Source organism: Rosa chinensis, chromosome 7, assembly GCF_002994745.2.
Source record: "Rosa chinensis cultivar Old Blush chromosome 7, RchiOBHm-V2, whole genome shotgun sequence".
Classification (NCBI taxonomy): domain Eukaryota; kingdom Viridiplantae; phylum Streptophyta; class Magnoliopsida; order Rosales; family Rosaceae; genus Rosa; species Rosa chinensis.
The window spans coordinates 32,547,056-32,563,125 of record NC_037094.1 but is presented as its reverse complement, the minus strand read 5'-3'; the positions used below and the strand labels follow the sequence as shown (position 1 = coordinate 32,563,125).

General features: G+C 37.8%; 1 long non-coding RNA gene and 1 other non-coding gene across 2 annotated transcripts; one reads left to right on the top strand and one right to left on the bottom strand.

The window, feature by feature from the left end:
• The first annotated feature begins 8,397 nt into the window (after nucleotides 1–8,397).
• LOC112179466 lies at nucleotides 8,398–9,734 on the top strand. Its single transcript, XR_005802843.1, has 4 exons — nucleotides 8,398–8,677; nucleotides 8,766–8,924; nucleotides 9,031–9,248; nucleotides 9,347–9,734. It is a non-coding gene; the product is annotated as an uncharacterized LOC112179466 (transcript).
• A 366-nt stretch (nucleotides 9,735–10,100) lies between these two features.
• Nucleotides 10,101–10,852, bottom strand: LOC112179467. Its single transcript, XR_002927774.2, has 2 exons — nucleotides 10,425–10,852; nucleotides 10,101–10,318 (listed from the first exon to the last, which is right to left on the bottom strand). It is a non-coding gene; the product is annotated as an uncharacterized LOC112179467 (long non-coding RNA).
• Between the last annotated feature and the right edge of the window lie 5,218 nt (nucleotides 10,853–16,070).

The following is a 16,070-nucleotide window of genomic DNA, read 5'->3' as shown; positions in this document are numbered from 1 at the left end:
TGCAAAAGGAATTTGTCTATGATACTATACAGTCCATAGAGGCGTCTCAATATGTTGCCTGGAAAGAAAATAGGGGCAAACAAATATTTGATATGCCTATTTTTAAAGAAGAGATTGATTCATCAAATTTTGGTGACTCTAAATATGATCTCGATGCGGAGCCAATCTATGATGAGTATGATGACAATTACAATTTAATTATTGGTTCCAAAAGTCATATGCAGGAGTTCAAGTTCTTTGAAGCTCTTGATCATGAGAATTTTGACCAACAAGTGGTCAAATATAATAGCCAATTTGTGGCTTATTCTGAAGGCACCATGTGTTCTATGACATGGTAGCTGGCGACAAAGCCGATCTTGGGACATCGTCATTGTAATTGAAGATCTTGCTTCGTCAACTAACAAAGATACTTGGGGGGGGGGGGGCAATATTACCACTCCTACGAGCCAAATTGCTTCCAAGTTTTCGACGCGAAGTATCTTTATTGTTTTCCTACAAACTCCCGCAAGAGGGATTTTCGTGCCATAAATTTTGATGCTTCGGAGCTTGGAGTGAGGCATAGGTGGCCTCCCCCGTGGCCTTCTAGAGGTTAGCCAAATGAGTTGCCGCTAGCTTCTTTCTTTCTTTGCTTTTAATTCTCTGTCAATTTTCAGTTTGCATTTTTCTTTTAGTTAGTTAAAAAATTAAAAAAAAAAAATTTAAAAAAAGATACAAAAAGAGTTTCAAGTTTGTGCATCGCGGAGGATGCAAAAATCTTGTTCTTGCCTAACAGTGGCTTGAACTTTCTGATATACTTAGAGGCCATTAGTTTTGGCCTGGGCATATATATTAGAGGTATTTAATATGCCTAGTATGGTATCAGCAATGGAACAGGTTGAGTCAATATTTTTTGCCAATAAAAGCCAGCAAAGTGGCTTTAATTACATGGCCTCGCAAAGAATGGTTCGCGAAGGAAAGCTGGTGATTAATATATGTGTGCTCATTATTCACGTAGAGAGGCCATCCAACAGATGTACTTGCAGCAAAAGTGTGCATGGGCCATGATTTTTGACGATACGTGTCATTCCAAGAGGCAGCGAAGGGAAGCAAAGAGGCATTCAGTTAAGATGGCGCGAAGGCTACATATTCACGGCCACAAGTGTCCCTTTCGCGCGGGGGAGCAACATATGGGACAAGTAATAATATATGATTGATCTTTGCTAGAGACTTGTGCTAATCAGATGGAGTCATGATCACCATTCTTTAATGGCCAAGAGCACGAGGCCATAGCCTAGCCTCTCAGCTTTCTTTCTCCAAGTCATAACACGTGTTAACGGGTCATGGAATTACCTGTTGGCAATTATTAGGGGTCATGGCCTAGTCGTTCTATTAGCGACAAATGGTGGTGGGTAGTACATGGCTCAAAAGCAGCTTTATTAATTAGCCTATTTGTTTAATACATTAAACAAGGCATGCACGTGATCATTAGATTGTTCAACATCACCTCCTGCTCTCCACCCCAGGTGGTTGTCCAACTGGCCTATTAATAGTGCGTGCGTGGGTTTCACGCGGCGTTTGTGTAACGCTTGACCCAAAAAAAAGTAAAACTGATTTTACTGTAGGCTGGAGCTGCCAAGGGCCCAAGGCTCCCAGTTAGTTCGTTCCTTCAACCAACCTGTAGGTATATTGCTCCCCTTCAATACGATTCTACTTTATACAAACACCATCATATCTGCCATTTCCAAACTAAGTAGAAACAATTAAGTTTAATTCTTGTTTTGTCCAAACAAAAAAACTCTTCTACTCTTCGATAATGCCCAAGTTTGTATCCCACTACCCAAGTCGTGGAATTAACTTGACCAAGCACCGATTAGTGTTCTAAGATGAGGATCATCATTGGATATGAACCCAAAAAAGTCGTCGGCTACAACAGCCGCGTTGACATCCGAAATCAACCAAAACACGATTGATCCAAACTTGATCCAATTTGAAAAATAATTATAGCACGACATAGACTATGACAAGATGAGTATTTTTCCTACCTCATGCAGCTCAATATGTCACCAAAGCCGCCGAAATAAGCCGAATAATAGTCAGAGAACCCAAAGCTTTCCGGCTTCGATTCTTCTTCCTCATCCGACGTATGGATGATCCAAGACCACCAGGTGGTCGACGATGAAGAGAGGAGCCCAATGGCACCGGTTCTCTGCCATTTGATCACCGAAATAGAGAAGTTCTGGCCGGGTCGTCTTCTTGGGTCGCCAAAACGGATCGCGTGTTCTGAGATTTTCAGGAGAGTTCTGGATCATGCGATCTGATCTGACCTTTATATAGTTCTCATTTAAATGATTTTTTACGGCTTTGATGAAGCGGTGGTTAATTTCAAAGGCTCAGATTTCACTGCAATAATTTTTTTATTTAAAATAAATTTCCATAATTCCTAAATTTCAGAAATTCATAATAAATAGCTCGGTGATCCAAATAATTCCCCGAAAATTTCTACGAACTCGTCGTGTCGTGTACTTAACTATTGGACCCTTAAATTGAGGATTCCGCCTTGTGAAAAGTTTCAAAAAATATTTCCGAACATCTTATTTATTTTTGAGATCGTAACATAATTCCTTAATGATTTGAACTTAGCTCGATAAATTCTTTGGGAAAAATTGTAGGCTAATTTAGAATTGACAATGTTAGTGCAGTGGCCAAGGCACAATGTAGGCATGGGCTGTTCAGAGTTCGAGCTTTCTCGTTCCCTTTTGTTTTTTTCTTAATTTATTTATTTGATTTTTGTTCCATTTTTTTTTACCTCAAATTTTGTTGGTTGCCCAAAAGATTTGTTGGTTACTGTTTTAAACAAAACATGACATAAAAATAAATTGAAAAATGAATTGTTAATTAATTTTTTAAACGGATGTTGACATGTTCATTATTTTTGTTCTAACCAATAAGATCGAAGAAATTGAATTTATTAAAATCGACCGTTGGATGTTATCATAACAAGAACAAATGGTAATGGTCAAAATTTCAGCTATTTTCATCATCATTTGGGTCTTGATCTACTAGGTCAGCCCTAAAACCTAAATACCACATAAAACTAATATGCTTATAACCGCTCATTCGCAACTTATTTTTTCAATCTGTCAGCTCTCACACTCTTGTGTATGAGCTATATCAACCAATATAATTTTTGAGAAGTTTATCTCCTCATGGTTCAGCTCCCCTTAGGGTTCACCACTTTGTTTGATGTCGAAACGACGACGGATCGGATTAATTTCTTCACACAGTACCTATTAATACGCTATAAATATATGGGTAATGTCAAATTATCGATTTCAAGTTTCAATTATTTGCATCGCACAAAATCCTTATATGCCTACTAATTCGGTTAACTTGTTTATTAGTTGTATTAAAAAAATATACCTTCCATGAGGAACAATATGGAGGAAATAGACTTTATCAAAATCGACCGTTGGATGTCATTATGATAAGAATATATAATTATGGTCAAAGTTGTTTGGGTCTCTATCTACTAGGTCAACCCTAAACCCCAAATACCACATAAAACTAATATGCTCATAACCGCTCACTCGCAACTTCTTTTTTCGATCTGTCAGCTCTCACACTCTCGTGGCTATGACCTATATCAACTAATATAAAAATTTCAGAAGGTTTATCTACTTTTTGTTAAGCCCCCCTTAGGGAGTTATAAGTGTATTAAGTGGTTGACTGCTTTATTTGACATCTAAATGATGGTGGATCAGGTTAATTTTTTTTTACACAATACCTATTAATACGCTATAAATAGATAGGTAATGTAAAATTTATCGATTCCCAGTTTCGATTGTTTAGATCGAACGAAATCCTTATATGCTACGAATGATGTTTAACTTGTATATTAGTTGTATTGAAAAATATACATTCCATGAGGAACAATGTGGAGAAAATAGACTTTATCAAAATCGACTGTTAGATGTCATCATGATAAGGAGATATAATTATGGTCAAAATTTCAGCTATTTTCGAAGTTATTTGGGTCGATCTACTAGGTCAATCCTAAACCCTAAATACCATATAAGACTGATATGCTCATAACCGCTCACTCGCAACTTCTTTTGTCAGCTCTCACACTCTCGTGGCTATGACCTATATCAACTAATATAAAAATTTCAGAAAGTTTATATACTCGTGGTTAAGCTCCCCTTAGGGAGTTATAAGTGTATAAGTGGTTGACCGCTTTATTTGACATCTAAATGATGGCGGATCGGGTTAATTTTTTTACACAATACCTACTAATACGCTATAAATAGATGGGTAATGTCAAATTTATCTATTTTCAGTTTTGATTGTTTAGATCGCACGAAATCCTTATATGCCTACTAATGTTTATTTGTCAGTTGTATTGAAAAATATACCTTCCATAAGCAACAAGGTGGAGAAAATAGAATTTATCAAAATTGACCGTTGGATGTTATCATGATAAAAATAAATGATTATGGTCAAAATTTCAGCTATTTTCGTCATCGTTTAGGTTTGGATCTATTTAGTCAACCATAAATACCACAAAAAACTAATATGCTCATAACCGCTAATTCGCAACTTTTTTTTTCTATCTATCAGCTCTCACACTCCCCTAGGTATAAGTTATATCAACTAATGTAAAAATTTCGAGAAGTTTATGTTCTTGTGGTTCAGCTCCCCTTAGGGAAGTAGAAGCTTTTAAAGGGTTGACCGGTTTATTTCATGTCAAAATGACAGTGGATCAGGTTAATTTTTTATACAATACTGCAATTTATTTATAATAAATTTTCAGAAAAAAAGAAAAAAGAAAAAAAAGAATGCAATGTTCAGGTTTGTACTTAAATTTTATTTAGGGGAAATTACTGGTCACTCCCAGTACTTTTAAGGGGGAGACAGTTCAGTCCCTGTTATTCTAATTTCAACAAGTTACTCCTTAGATATTCAAATCTCACACAATTTGGTCCAAAATGACTATTTTGCCCCTCACTTCCTCTTTTTATTTATGTTTTCTCTCCTCTCCCCTCATTTCTTCTAAAATTCATAATTAATTCATACGAACTCCGATTTTTTCATTTCATATATGCACGAGATCGTATCGATGAGCTCTACAACTTTTATGAAAGAAGTTTTTCCAAATTTTATATGTATAAACAGTCAATTTTCACGATCCCCCTAAATAACACACACACACTCTCTCTCTCTCTCTCTCTCTCTCTCTCTCTCTCTCTCTCTCTCTCTCTCTCTCTCTCTCTCTCTCTCTCTCTCTCTCTCTCTCTCTCTCTCATTATGCACATCCAAGACATATCAAATATTTGAATTATGAATATTGAGACTATTTCATAAGTAGTTCTACAAGAAATTCGGTTTCGTATCGATTTTATTTTTGAAACGAACGTTATTTAGGGGGGATCGTGAAAATTGACTTTTTATACATACAAAATTTGGAAAAACTTCCTTCATGAAAGTTGTAGAGCTCATTGATAGATCTCATGCATATGTGGAATGTAAAAATCAGAGTTTGTATAAATTAATTATGAATTTTAGAAGAGAGGGGATTTTTGAAACGAACGTTATTTAGGGGAGGTAGTGAAAATTGACTTTTTATACATAGAAAGTTTGGAAAAAATTTCTCCATGAAAGTTGTTGAGCTCGTCGATACAATCTTGCGCATATATGGAACGCAAAAATCAGAGTTTGTATGAATTAATTATGAATTTTAGAAGAAATGGGATTTTCGAAACAAATGTTATTTAGGGGGGGTCATGAAAATTAACTTTTTATACATACAAAGTTTGGAAAAACTTTCTTCATAAAAGTTGTAGAGCTCATCGATACGATCTCGTATATATATGGAATTTTTTTTTTTTTTTTTAAAAGAGGATCAAAAGATTTCACCCTTACCCCCATGGTGACTCGAATCTATGACTTCGTCATTAGGTAGTGGATGCTCTAACCACTCAGCTAACACCACTTCGTATATATATGGAATGAAAATATCGGAGTTTGTATGAATTAATTATGAATTTTAGAAGAAAGGGGGGAGAGGAGAGAAAAATAAAAAATAAAAAGAGGAAGGGAGGGGCAAAATAGTCATTTTAGACCAAATTGTGTGAGATTTGAATGTCTGAGGAGTAACTTGTTGAAATTAGGCTAAAAGTACAGGGAGTGACCAGTAATTTCCCCTTTTATTTATAATGAACACTAGATTTGTAATTTTCTTATGGTAAGAAAAAATAAATATGTATATTAATTACAATAGTGAGAAAATTAGTCCCGTTTGTCGCACTATACACTATAAATACATGGGATGTTCATTTTATCGATTCCAATTTCGATTATATGAAGTCTTATATGCATACTAATGTGGTATAACTTGTTTATTAGTTATATGTAAAAATATACGTTCTATGACCAACAAAAAGGAGGAAATATAATTTATCAAATTCGACCGTTGGATGTCATTATGACAACAAGAAATGGTCAAGGTTAAAATTTCAACTATTTTTTTCGTCATTTGGGTCTCAATCTACATGATCAACCCTAAACCCTAAAACTAATATGCACATAACTACTCATTTGCAACTTCTATCTTTTAGCTGTCAACTCTCACACTCTCGTGGGTATGTGCTATATCAACTAATATAAAAATTTTAGGAATTTTATTTTCTCATGGTTCGGTTCCCCTTAGAGAAGTACAAGTATATAAAGGGTTGACCTCTTTATTCGATGTCGAAATGATGGCAAATCGGGTTGTTTTTTTTACACAATACCTATTAATATGATATAAACACATGGGTAGTCTCAAATTTATCGATTTTCAATTTTGATTATATGGATTACACAAAATCCTTATATGTCTACTGATGTGGTATAACTTGTTTATTAGTTATGAGGAAAAATATACCTTCCATAACCAACAAGGTAGAGGAAATAGAATTTATCAAATTCGACTGTTGGATGTCATCATGACAACAAGAAATGGTTATGGTCAAAATTTCAACTATTTTCGTCATCATTTGAGTCTCAATCTACGTAGCTAACCCTAAACCCTAAAACTAATATGCACATAACTACTAATTCACAACTTCTATTTTCTAGCTGTCAACTCTCACACTCTCGTGGGTATGTGATATATCAACTAATATAAAAATTTCAGAAAGTTTATCTCCTCATGCTTCAGCTCCCCTTAGGGAAGTAGTAGAGTTTAAAGGGTTGACCGGTTTATTTAATGTCGAAATGATGCAGATCGGGTTAATTTTTTTACACAATACCTATTAATACAATATAAATAGATGGGTAATGTTAAATTTATCAATTTTCAGTTTCGATTGTTTAGATCGAACGAAATCCTTATATGCCTACTAATGTTTAACTTGTTTATTAGTTGTATTGAAAAATATATCTTTCATAAGCAACAAGGTGGACGAAATAGAATATATAAAAATTGACCGTTGGATGTTATCATGATAAAAAGAAATGACTATGGTTAAAATTTCAGCTATTTTCGTCCTCGTTTTGGTCTCGATCAACTTGGTCTACTCTATCCCTAAATACCGTTGTATAAAAAATATACCAAATAAAAGAATTACATTATTTTAGGCTTCCAGTCCAAAATTGATCAATTTAGTCTACGTTTCGACCCCGATCCCGTAGATCAACCGAATAAAATAGCATAAATGCAAAACTAATTCTTATTTTTTTCAATTAACTTTTGTGGTAACAAATGAAATTTATTAAAAATTGGGACCTCCAGCCCAGAACAAGCGCATCTGCTATATCCAAGCCCAAGAGGCCGAGGCCGCAAGGGGCTCGTATCCCTCCCTCTCAGCGCAAAGGCGGCATCTGCATCCACGCCGACGCCCAACCACCATTTCCGCCGCCCCACTCTCGTCGTCGTTCCGCCACCACCAGCACGCATCCGTCGACGTCAAACCAGCGACCGACCGTCCCATTCCCCACCTCACACCAACCGGCAACCGGTAGATTATACCTTCGTCAAAACTTGTCTTCATTCAAGTCTCCACAATCTCATCTTAGAGCAACCAGCATATCAGACGAACAATTATTGGAAAACTGCTCCTCAGACCCAAGCTTCACAAACTTCTAATCTGTTACCATTCTAACAACAGACGACTTTGACACGAAGACGATGTGAATTTCTTTCCCTAAGCACAGTCACCAAACCTTCAATTTCTCCAATTCTGCAGTCCTCTGTTATTGACCAAAACCAACCATCAGTTTACATTCATACACTATGAACAAGGCCAGCAAGGACCAACCAAATCCCAAAAATGGTCATTGAGAACGATGAACAGTGGCAATCGGGATTTGCCCAGATTTCCAACTCTTTCGTCCTCAACCAAAATTCGTGTTTAAGCACAGATGTCCAAGTTCCAACTGGCTCTTCAACCCAAATATCTCTTGCAGATATCAGTAATAAATGGAACTCGATCCACGCTCAACCATAATCTCATCTCCAATATTATATAGTTGGCTCTAATATCACATATTCATTATATATAGAGCCCTATATCCAAGTATCCAACGAGAGACCCTAATCTTATAAACCATGAAATCCCATTCCCCCATCTTCTGTTTGATACTCTCTGCTCTCATAAGCCTGTCAACAACTATTCTAACCGCTCAAGAAAATCCTGTTTCCTTCTACATTGCTTATCAGGTGTAGCTAATTAGCGCAATACTGCAGTATTATGATTATTACTGCAACTACAAGTGAATCCTTATTTACTTTTCTGTTATCTTATTAGTGGCCAGGCTCATACTGTGCAGCAGCAAAGCAGGGTTGTTGCTACCCAAAGAGTATTAGAAAACATCCCAGTTTCACTATTGGTGGCATATGGCCTTACACTTTTTCTGGGGATAGACCAACCTACTGCAAATCTAAGACCCCTTTTAGTTTATCTAAGGTAAATTAAAGTTCCCTCCTGCTTCCTCATCATTCAAGTTGCTACACTAGATTATAGATTACTGATGTATCTTTCATCTTATATTTTTGATTGAATTAATTAATAGATATCAAACCTGACCAAGAGTTTGGAAAGGAATTGGCCGGCCATCACTATCCTGCCCAAGCCGTACTAGTAGCATTAGCAGTAAGAAACTATGGATGCAAGAATGGCAGAAATATGGGACTTGTGCAGAATCACTCTTTGGAGGTCAATACCAATACTTTCATGCAGGTCTCAATCTCAGGAAGAAAATAGACATGCTCCAGATACTCAGCAATGCAGGTCTGATCACACTACTATAATCCAACTTTCGGATTTCAGTTCAAATAAATTAGTGGAACTCAAAACTTTTCGCTTAATAATATCGGTATTTGATGCAGGAATCCATCCAAATGGGTCATTTTATGAGATGACTGCAGTTTTCAATGCCATACAAAAGGCCACCATCCATCTTCCGGGGTTTATCTGTAACAAAGACAAATCAGGCAACAAACAGCTCTGTGGAAACACCGCCGGAACCAGAATCATAGACTGCCTCGGCAACCCAAGATCGAATACCGGACAATGCCCCGAAAACTTTAAGTTCCCTCCCTTGAAATGAGAGTCTGTTGTTGTTTCTTGTTTTACAATTTCGTTGAGCATTCACAGTCGGTGGACTGAATAAGTTTTGCTCAACCTTTACAATTCTACTTGTGATATCAGGACTCTAACGTGGTGTAAGTATTGAATGCAATAAAAATTAATAAGAGGGGAGGTGCCACCGTTCTAGTAGCAAGTGAGAGACTGGCCACCGATGCTCATCGGTGCGGAGCCTCGACCTACCCTCGAACCAGCCATGTATTAATTACCATAGAGTTTTCTTGGATTAAAATGAAGTAACGAACTGAAAGACCTAGGGAAAGATGGAAGTGTAACATCATGAGGTGACTAGAACTTATTTGCATCACTGTTGGAACTGTTGGATTCTCTTGCCATCACCAATTCTCTACAACCCACCCTTGTTTAAAAGCATCCAATCGTACCCAGATCCAGAACCAGCGATGTTTCATGTTCTTACATGGTAAAAAAAAAATCAAGTTATGCTTTACATGGCTCTATCCTCTATAAGCTTCTTTTGATTACCAACAAAGCTGAGAAACAGAACAAATCATCACTGAACTTAATTGGAGAAATTTCTCTTTCTGGTTCAAGAACAAAATTTCTCATTTATTTTTCCTTTTAAGGAACAATCTGAAACAAATAACACATCTCAATAATCAATATACAATAATTCCAGATCTGGGCATGTTAGAAATTCCCCAATATGTGGCGTGCTCGTTCAACCATCATTTGTAGTTCTCCATCATTTGGATCTGTAAAAAGCAAATAATAAAAAATTATGAAAGATACAAGATTTGGATCCAGTAAAATGAATTTACTTCTAAATCAAATCATGGGTAAAAGATACAAACTAATTACAACATGGACAAGAAGACAGGGGAAGAATTATATGGGTGGAATAGGCAAGAACCCATTTATTTTTCCGTATAGAAAATTATGTTCTTGCCCAGATCCCCACTCCAGTCCCCCTATTTACCCTTAATCCTTCTCAGAACAGAATGAAGGAATGGGAGAATGGAGATAAAGCTTAGTGAAAAGACTGTAGGAATGGGAGGCATAGGCAAGAAATCCAAGAGTGGGTTTTCTCTATTCATTTTTTGCCGACCCTCCCACTCCAACAAGATTTCCCAGTCCAGTCTCTCCTTCCTACACTGTTGTGCTGACACTGGAGTGGTGGCCACGTTATATAAAAGTAGAGGACCAGAGGCACGAGGTGTGTGCATAGGAATTGGGTGCCATGTGTTTTACAGTGGAGGGTTCAGGGCACACATCGCTAGCGTTCAGTCAAAGCGCTGTGACCGTAGCGTTCAGTCAAAGCGCTGTGATGGATTTGGATTTCATGGCTTCATGCTGATCTGCTGTGCACTCTGACTCGGACGCTCAAAGGTTCTATTCTCAATACCAATATTACTAATTCCTTTTCCTTTAAAATGAGTGAAATATTTAGATATCACACAATTTTTTTTAGATGAAATATAATCCTCTATCGATGATAATATTAACTGATCGACATAACATCAAGAAAGATTACAAAAATGGGTGTGACAAACTGCAACCTCAACTTCACTTACATGGAAGTCGTGCACAACTCCAGAACGATCATGGTTTACATGTAGGTCATTTGAAATAACCATCATGAGCCAAGGAGGCCTAACCTTGAAGTTTTGAACTACTGAAAATGTCCCAACCTTTCGGGCTACAAAACTTGCAATCAAATGAGCAACTTGATGCCTTGGTTTGTGATTTGTGTGCTTAAATGCAACTTACGCGCAATAAGGGCACGGTCATCAAAGAAGTGGGAAATATTTGAACCCGAAATTATCGTACCACGGGGATTGAAAAGCTAACCTTAATCCTTGGTTATGCCGATTACTAAGTCACCAACAATTTAACAAACAAAACCTAGAAAAATAGCACCAAGCTATTTACATGCCCGGCTCGGAACAACCAAGCCTAAAATTGGTCAAGAGAACCACAAATAAATGCGGAAACCCACAACCAAGTGGTATTGACAATGATAGTGGTTTATGAAATTTGATTTTGATTGCGAAAAATAAAATTGACAATTGAAAATTAATATTGCAACTAAAGATAAAGATAATAGAAACTTATCACAAAATGAAAATTAGGTCACTAGGGTATCCTCCTAGCCAAATTCAATGCATAAATATGCTCCGATAGTAGAAAAGAATACTTTGATTTTAGGGTTTTCAATAATAATACTATTCATCCATAAAGGGGTATATATACAAGGACAAGAGGAGTAGTCTAACCCTAATAGGAAACAATCATTCCTATAATTACATGATAACCTAAATAAATAAGAATCATAATTACATAAGATTTACAGCTATTCTACACTCCCCCTCAAGTTGGTGCATAGATATCTATCATGCCCAACTTGTTAACTGAGCTGTCAAATATCTTCCTGGACACTCCTTTAGTAAGAACATCAGCTAACTGCTCTTCTGAGTTTACAAATGGAAAACGAATAACCTTTCTGTCAAGATTTTCTTTAATAAAATGACGGTCAACCTCCACATGCTTTGTCCTATCATGCTGAACTGGATTATGTGCAATCTCAATTGCAGCTTTATTATCACAATGCAAATCCATAGGTTGTCTAAGCTTGTAACCTAGATCTTTCAGGACATTACGAATCCATAACATTTCACAGACTCCATGTGCCATACCTCGAAATTCAGCTTCTGCACTTGATCTGGCTACAACTTTCTGTTTCTTGCTACGCCAAGTGACAAGGTTCCCTCCTACAAAAGTGAAGTACCCAGATGTAGAACGCCTGTCAGTTTTATCACCAGCCCAATCTGCATCTGTGTATCCCCCAACTTCCAATTCATCCTTTTTCTCAAACAGTAATCCTTTACCTGGCGCCATCTTCAAATACCTCAAAATCCGAAAAACTGCATCCATATGTTCTTCACTAGGACAATGCATAAACTGACTGACAACACTCACAGCATAAGCAATATCAGGTCTAGTATGTGAAAGATAAATCAACCTTCCTACAAGACGTTGATACCTTCCTTTATCAGTTGGAATTTGATCAGGGTAAATGGCAAGTCTGTGATTCATCTCAATGGGTGTCTCAATTGGACTGCAGTCCAGCATCCCCGTTTCAGTAAGTAAGTCAAGAACATACTTCCTCTGTGACAGTGAAATTCCCTTCTTAGACCTCGCAACTTCAATACCCAGAAAATACTTCAGTTGCCTCAGATCCTTCATTTCAAACTCCTTTGACAGATACTTTTGTAACTCATTCATCTCTTTCGGATCATCCCCTGTAACAATCATGTCATCAACATACACAATAAGAGCTGTAATCTTACCATTCTTGCGCTTGATAAACAAGGTATGGTCAGAATTGCTCTGTCTGTACCCAAAGGCTCTCATGGACTTTGAAAATCTCCCAAACCAGGCTCTTGGAGATTGCTTCAGGCCATACAAAGACTTCTTCAATTTACACACCTTGCCAACTTCACTTGGGTAATTCTTAACACCTGGGGGCACATCCATGTACACTTCTTCTTCCAAATTCCCATTAAGAAATGCATTCTTCACATCAAACTGGTGTAAGGGCCAATCTTTGTTTGCTGCAAGTGAGATTAGAATCCGAACAGTATTGATCTTTGCCACAGGTGCAAAAGTCTCCTCATAATCAATCCCATAACGTTGTGTGTATCCTTTGGCAACCAACCTCGCCTTGTATCTATTAATAGTTCCATCTGCATTAAGCTTCACAGTAAATACCCAACGACACCCTACAGTCTTCTTTCCAACCGGCATAGGTACTAGTTCCCATGTTGCATTCTTTTGAAGAGCTTCCAATTCTTCATTCATCGCCTTTGTCCATTTTGGATCCGTTAATGCATCCTGCACGTTACTAGGAATAGATACAGTAGATAATTGATCAATAACAAGTGCATGTGACCCAGAAATCCTATGGTTAGACATAAAATTAGCTATAGGGTATTTAGCTTTGGCTTTGATATCTGGTTCATATTGTTTCTTAGGAATTCCCTTGGTAACCCTTTGTGATTTCCTAGGTTCAACACTTTCTAACCCAGAAGATTCATTAAAGTTTAGGGGTACCTGAGGCGGATCATTCTGACCGGGATCTTCAGTTGGTGATGTAGAAGGGGGAATATCTTGTGTGTGAGCTTTAGATACGTCTTGATTTTGATTCAAACTATCCAGAAAAGTCGTCTCTTCTGTCTCGGAATTCACAACACTCTGTTCGGCAGTTACATTTTCTGTTTCGGAATTCACAACACTCTGTTCGGCAGTCGCATTTTCTGTTTCGGAATTCGCAACACTTCGTTCGGCAGTCGCATTGTCTATTTCGGAATTCACAATGCTCTGTTCGGCAACTGCATTTTCTGTTTCCAAATTTTTTCTACCCTCAAATGTATCCTCCAAATTTTCCAAGTCTTCAAAGACATCAAAATCAATAATAGAACGAGGATTCCCTTCACAACCTCTCTCCCCCTGAAGGGAAGACTGAGAAGCTCCCCCTGAGTAATAAGGCTCGGATTCACGAAAAGCAACATCAAGAGAGACATGTAAAGTGCCAGTAAGGGGATCATAACATCGATAACCCTTCTGGAAGTCAGCATAACCAACAAAGATACACTTACGGGCACGGGGATCAAGCTTGTTGCGTTGAGGCTTGGGAATATGAACATAGGCTGTGCACCCAAACACCCGGGGCTCCAAATTAGGCATAGAAGGGATGGTCAAAAATGTATGAAGCTTCTGATGAGGATTCTGAAACTCAATCACCCGTGAAGGAGTACGGTTGATAAGATATGCTGTAGATTTTACTGCTTCTCCCCAATAGGACCGAGGTACATTCATGCCAAATAAGGAAGCACGAACAACTTCCATCAACTGCCTGTTCTTCCGTTCTGCTAACCCATTCTGTTGAGGAGTATAAGAATTGGAGGTTTGATGACGAATTCCATGTGACCGGCAAAACTCAATCATAGGGCCATTCACAAACTCTCCACCATTGTCAGACTGAAACACTCGGATGGATTGTTGATACTGAGTTGCCACCATTTTGTGAAATTCGATAAACATTCCAAATACATCACCCTTATTCTTCAGAAATGACACCCATGTCATGCGAGTGCAATCATCAATAAACGTTACAAAATACCGAGCTCCAGAAAGAGAAGGAATCTTTGCAGGACCCCAGACATCAGAGTGAATTTTCATAAAAGGAACAGGACTTTTATGAAGACTTGGTGAATATGAAATGCGGTGGCTCTTGGCCAGTTCACAAATGTCACAATGGAAATCCAAATCACTGACAACCGAAAACAAATGAGGTTGCAGCTTCTTAAGATAACTAAAAGATAGATGACCTAAACGGCGATGCCATAACCATACTGCTTCCTTTGCATTCTCTACCCCATTAATCTGATTAGCTTGCCCCAAAAGATGCTTCTGGTTTTCTCCAGTCTCTGTCAGATCCAGGTAGTATAATTTTCCCCTTCTAACACCATAACCAAGAATCCGCTGAGTCAGAATGTCTTGAAACACACAGAAAGATGGATAGAAGGTCACAATACATGCAAGTGCTAAAATAATCTGACCAACAGATAGGAGATTATAAGCTAGTGAGGGAATAACTAGGACAGATTCAAGGGTTAAGGTATCAGATACAACAATAGAACCTTCTCCGTTGACCGGAGTTGGAGTACCATCAGCAGTAGAGACAATATTTTGAGAGGAACGTCTAAGGTTTTTCACAAGACTAGGGTCATTGGTCATATGATCAGATGCACCTGTATCAATTATCCATGTATTATTCAAAGTAGCCTTACCCTTCATACCTGACTGCGCTACATTAGCGGAGGCATTGTCAAGATGCTCTTCCTCTGTAGTAGCAATAGCCGCCTTGCCCGGATTCTTTCGCGGTTTCCTGGTGAAGTCCCACCAATCAGGGTAGCCAATCACTTCATAGCACCGCTCCTTGGTATGACCTAATTCCCCACAGACAACACATTTTTTGTTTGCGTATGGGTTTGGTTTGTCATGAGGACGGCGTGGAGAAGGCCCTAAGAAGCCTGGAGGAGGACCTGGTCGGCGTTGAACGGCTATTGAGGAATTTGGGGTTTGTTTGTTTTTTTTTTTTCAGGTTTGGTTTTTCTAGGGTTTCAAAAAATTCAGGGATGGCTTGATTTTAATGGTGGTGGTACGCAGCGGTTTGTGGTGTGCTTTGGGATTCAGGATTCAGGATTCAGGATTCAGGATTCAGGATTCAAAGGATGCAGGCAAGTTCAAAGGATTGAACCTGCTCTGATACCAAGTAGAAAAGAATACTTTGATTTTAGGGTTTTCAATAATAATACTATTCATCCACAAAGGGGTATATATACAAGGACAAGAGGAGTAGTTTAACCCTAATAGGAAACAATCATTCCTATAATTACATGATAACCTAAATAAATAAGAATCATAATTACATAAGATTTACAG